The sequence below is a fragment of the Coptis chinensis genome, chromosome 1, assembly GCF_015680905.1.
Source record: "Coptis chinensis isolate HL-2020 chromosome 1, ASM1568090v1, whole genome shotgun sequence".
In the NCBI taxonomy this organism is placed as follows: Eukaryota; Viridiplantae; Streptophyta; class Magnoliopsida; order Ranunculales; family Ranunculaceae; genus Coptis; species Coptis chinensis.
The window spans coordinates 30,683,111-30,689,126 of NC_141456.1; positions in this window are offsets into that span (position 1 = coordinate 30,683,111).

Consider the following 6,016-nt stretch of genomic DNA (forward strand, 5'->3'; position numbering starts at 1 on the left):
AAGAAAATGCATAGAATGTGGAGATTCTTTCACTAAACGTGGGATTTTCCATTTGTTTTTATTCTTCCAATGAAACAATTTGATTAAATGAGCACACTCCTACAAAAACTGAAATTACTATGCGCTTGTAGTCATTGGATTCATATTAATACATCGGGATGTCATTTGTACGGTGGACTATTGGATTGTATACACTCCACATTAATTCACTCCGAAATTTAGTGCGTGGATAGAAAACCCATTTGTAAACAAATTGACTATCATATCATTTTTTGGTATTTTTTTTTTATAAAATTAGGTAATAATAAACAAATATGTGGATAAATTAGGAAATATGAGGCCTTCCAAATTTGAGGCCTTAGGCGGCCGCCTAACTCGCCTAAGGGTTGAGCCGGCACTGGCTACATGTAGCAAAATTTAGAGCCATATCATATACAATTTTCCGCGGTCTAGAATCTCTTGCACTTGGCCTTTTCACCATGTAGACAACCTGCTTTTCATTTTCTACCGAACTTTCAATAAAATACTCCAAACTCTCCCACAACTCATTCTGAAATATAAGAAAAATAGACAATGTATAAATATCGCCATCCGCTTCTCCATAAAAAACGGTGCATCATTGCTATCAACATGATCAACTTGCAATTCTTTATGACGCTGGTATTCAAGTGCCCTATTAAGAGCGTAACAAATTCATTTAAAGAATTTTCTTTAGAGACATACCTCTTGAAAAATGCATGTGAACTTTCCGCCCGTTGACTACTTGACATGCCGGCAGCGAAAATGTGTTTCATAAATGACGGAACCCACCTGGACCGCATACCATACAATGCAGCTAACCAAGTGTTATCTTTTAGTTTGCTCTTCCCTATTGTTTCTTGCCACATTGTCTCAAACTCTTCCCCAGACTCTGTATTCCAAATGCATTTTTGAAACGCAGTATAGTGATCTCTATAAATGATTGCATCTAATTTTTCAGAAAACTTGTTTAGAATATGCCAAATGCAGTACCGGTGATATGTATTTGGAAGAGCTTGAGCAATAGCTTTTGACATAGCAGGGTCTTGATCGGTGATAATCATTTTGGAAGGGCCAACTGACATTACTTCCATCCATTTTTGGAGTAGCCAAATGAATGATTCTGTCGTCTCGTCACACAGGAATGCACAACCAAATATTACAGTCTGACTATGTTTATTCACCCCTACAAATGGTGCAAATATCATACCATATTTATTGGTTTTGTAAGTTGTATCAAACACTACTACATCACCGTAAAGCTTGTACGCCCTTATTGCCTTTGCATCAGCCCAGAAACAATGAGTTAACCTATTTTCTTTGTCGATCTCAGTTTTAAAAGAAAATGAAGAATTTTTTTCTTGCTCTGACAAAAAATATTCCATCAATATCTTTGCATCATGCCCATCTACTAAGCTCTTTGAATCTCTAACAAAATTTCTAAGGTCTTTTTTTGTATAACCAATATTTTCTATTCCACCCGCTTCTATTGAAAGAATACTAATTTGCTGGTTTATAGGTATATTAGTAGATGATAAAAGATTAGACAATGACTTTTTTGTATCAGATACGTGATAAGCATCCAAAAGTGTATTATGAAACCCCATTGAGACATATAAATTTGGTTAATTATGTGTTTAATAATCATGAAATAAATATGTTTTCATACTTTTGTAGGTATTTGCAGTAAACATGGAAATATTGGTTAAACCTACAATAAAGCACGAGGAATGACGTATATATGAATTCTCCCAAATCTACACAGAAGCATCAAACTTCCAAAGCTCCTACCTCTCGAACCAGGATTCCGAATGCGACAAGAGAGTCTCGGACAATCGTATGATGAACTCTACGCATATGCGGAAAGTTGTAAAACTGCCCAAAATACCGGACCGCCACTGGACTGCACATGGACCCACTATGTGGGGCCACAAGATTGGATGAGTCATCAATCATGGAGTATGTCAAGACAAAAATAACAAATTATTGGTGCAAAGTTGGCACCTTGCATGTAATAAATTAGATTAGGTGTTAATAGTGAAAAAAAGGCAAGGTGTCACTTTATTTTAATGTGGTGGATAAAAATGAATTAATGTGGTTTGATGATTCACGTGGGAGGAAATGAGATTTCTCTCAAATGGAGAAGAAATTAGACAAGGGTGGGGGACACTCCATTTACTCCCTTGACTTATTTTCTTTACATGGCATTATTTTAGTTCCTTAGTGAAAAAAATCATAAGTTAGTTTTTAGTTTTTATTAGAAAGCTTATAATAGTTTTAATGGAGGAAACACTTGTTTTCTTCTAGAAAATAAATAGAAGTGAGTTTGATTGTTTATCTTCTTCCTTTTTCTCTTTTTCTTTGTTTCTCTAGTTTAAATTCCTTGTCTCAAGGATCATGAGCTAACTTCCCTTTTGGGGAGTTAATCCAACTCATGTGAGGGAAAAACAATTGTTGTTGGTTTGGTAGGTTTTTAAGAAGAACAACTAACTCTACATCCTATCCCAAAATGATAGTTGGTGTAGTGTCTAGTTAGGAATCAAGCAATGAGCTTAGGGTGTGTTTGTTTAGTGGCAAATAGGGGTGGCAAATTTTATTTTCCCACTAGATGCACCATTTGCCAGTGTTTGGGTGTATTTAAGGACACTGGCAAACACTATTTGCTATTTGCCGGCAAACAAAATTTTCCCACTAGAAGTGGGAAAATAGAATCCACCTCTCCCCCTAAACTCTTTTGCCAGCCTTATTTTCTCACTACGGATCTAAAAATTTGCCACCCTCAGACTCTCTCTTTCTTCTCCCTCTCTCATTCACTCGCACCTCTCTTCCTCTCTCCAACACTTCTCCTCTCTCTCTCAGCCGCGTCTCTCTCTTCTCTCGGTTTCTTCCTCTCTCAAATGTCATGCCATGAGGGAAAGAAGAAGAAGAAAACATATATTACAGATCATTATAATTCCTCCTTCCTTCTTTTCGAGGTAACTTTGTCTATTTTTCTACTGTGTTTCATCATGTTTACAGGATAAAGGCTAGCAGATGGTAGTTTGAAAACTCGAGAAAGTTCAAAAACCGAGAACGAAAAAACTGATTTTTCTGTAAAAAATGATGATTTTATATCTAAAAATTAGAGATGGATCGTGATGGGGGTAGCTCAAATTCGTTAAAAATTGGAAATTTAGGATCGTAGGAGTTGACTTTGAGTTTGTGTTTTTGTTATGTAACATAATTGTCTTAGACTTGCTTGGGATTGAGAGTTTGTATATCTCAGTGATGATTTCCCTATGTTTTATTATGTTGCCTTTGCTAGGCTTCTGTTGGATCTCGTCGTGTTGTAGGAGCATTCATAATGCCTTGTGGAAATTGTTTCTATTGTGTGAAGGTGATGTTAGCCAAACTCATTTCCAGATTTCCTCATTAGTACTATTCATTGTTTTAAAAGAAAGTTTAGGAGAACTGCTTACAAGTGGGTTGAAATGAAAACAGGGTCAAGAAGATCTATGCGAACCCTTTTTCTAGTATAACCGAAGCTAAAGGAACGCTTTATGATGGAGAAACTTCGATTATGTAAAAATGGTATTTTAATTTGGAATATTAACTTATCGATTCGCTAACCAAGTAATATAACATATCTTTTTTCTCTGTTTTAATTTGTGTTAATTACTTTATTACCTTTACCATTAAAGTTTTATGTGGGGAAAGCCAAAATGAAAAATCAGGTCTGTGATCATTCACATAACTGTTGAAACATGGTCCACATTGGTAGATAAAACTTGACAATGGAAGTTTTGAAGACGATGGTTTGTGGCTTGTCATTTTTTTCTCCATTTCTTTTGGTTTTCTATTAAATTTTATTTATAAAGGTTGGTATTCGAGCCTCAAACTTTTTGTTGGCCGGGGTGTTTGTTGCAAGGTGTTAGGTGGTCTTTGTTGTGTGTCTTCCGGGTGCTTAGAAAGAAGGAGCTCTTTTTCAGTTTGGTATACCATGTTTTGCATATGTGAGTAGAGGTTTCAAGCATTTAATTTAATGGGATGTTTGGTTTTAAAATTCTTATGTTGGACCTGGGTTTTGAATTGTCCGCCTTTACTTACTTAATTTGGTAGTTCCATCTTTGCAATAGTTTATGATCCTTGGTGATGTATCAAGATGATGAGTTAATGAAATGGTGTTAAGAAATATTGTAGTATGTTAGTGTTGTGATGATGCTTATTGAGCAGTCGGGATATTGGAATTTAAGTTTGTTTCTCCAATGGAAGTGTTTGTTCACCCACCATACTTGGAAAGTTCACGTAGTTGGAATTCAATGTTATTTCTATTTTTATGCTTTATTGAGTTTGAAAACCAAAAAAATAATATTTACAAAAAGTTGAAAAATCATTTGCCACGGAAAAAAACCATGTAGTAAACCGGCAAATCTCATATTTTCCCACTATAAAGTTTTTGCAAACAAACACCGGCAAATTGAAATTTTCCCCACAAATTAGCACGGCGCAAAACTCTAGTGGGAAAAATGCCGCAAATCTAATATTTTTCCCACTAGAGGTTTGCCACTCTAAACAAACACACCCTTAGAGATAAGCTCTTTAGTGAGTCATACATGCTAGGGATCAAATCTTTTTTTTTTTTTCCATTAGGGGAGTTGTCTATGAGTCTAGGAAGAATCAATAAACCTTTTCAAATCAATAAACTAAATGTTAGTTTCACATGAGGAGGATTAACTCTCCACCTTTTTCTTAGTAATTTGTATTTTGTTTAAGTGCATGATTTCAAACTTTAATGTTTTTCTAAATGTTGTGTAGAAAGAAAAACCTAGCATTAATATTATAACCTTACTCCTTAGTTCCTTTATTGTAACAACCAATTTGTAGTTGTCCTAGACTTTAAGAATCCTTATTCCAACTCTCTAAATCAAGATCGTGAGTAAGGACCTTGAGTTGCTTTTGCATCAATTTAGAGAGTTCAAACCTCTAAGTAGTAGTAAAGAAGCATATATCAAATGGCGTCGCTGCCGGGAAAAACGATAGAACGTATTCTACAGATCGGAAGTTGCAAAAAGGGGGAACCCCCATTCTCTTCTTTCTTTTCCTTTTCTTTCGTTCTTACGCTTTTGTTAAATTTTCGGATTTTTGCCTCGCAATAGACCCCGCTCGGCCATAAATATTTCGCTCCACTTACAGGTGTACCAAAAGTTAGGATTTGGGAAAGCACACACTGAGGGGATTATAAGACTTCCATAAAAAATTGAACTCATGTGGATTATTTGACACGCCGGCGCTGCAGTGTGTAGTAGTCGCGTCAAAAGGTGTGACTCGCGTTCATGAAGTCAAATTGCTTGTTTGTTGCCCTGCTCAACCACCAAGATATCCCCGATCTACCTTGATCCATTTCAGGCCTAAATATCTGGCCCCCAGACTAAAAAAATTCGATAATCCTTTGGGATTAATCGCGTCGACGGATTGAATCATTTGTTTCAGTTCAAGGGCGGAAAAGCGGGAAGCTACAGGTTCCAAAATTTCAGTATTATTGTAATTTTTTTTTTTATGTTTTTTTTTTCTGCATGTATGCCATGTATATAGTATTAGGAAAAATTTATGGATTATTATTTAAGTTTTAGCCTAGAATTATGCATGAATCAAGTTCGTATACCGGTAAATATTTATATACACGACATACGGATATGAATTGCATATTAATGTATATTTACATATTAATGGTACTGTTTTGCATGGGTATATGTCTTTCTAATGATAAATGTTTCTTGTTACATGTTTAATATTTCTCTACATATACGTACACGGTATTGTCTAATAAGTCGATTTTGTCAAGAAAGAGGAGAACATTCCAACGAAGGTTAAAATCTGAGTTGGGTAAGTTATTTCTAAACCCTACGGGGTAAAGTTGCTCTTTATATGACATTCGCAATCTCAATGAGTATTGTCGAAATCAAATTATTATGCAATACAAGAGTCGTATTTTAGTTTATATATAATACCTTGCATGTTT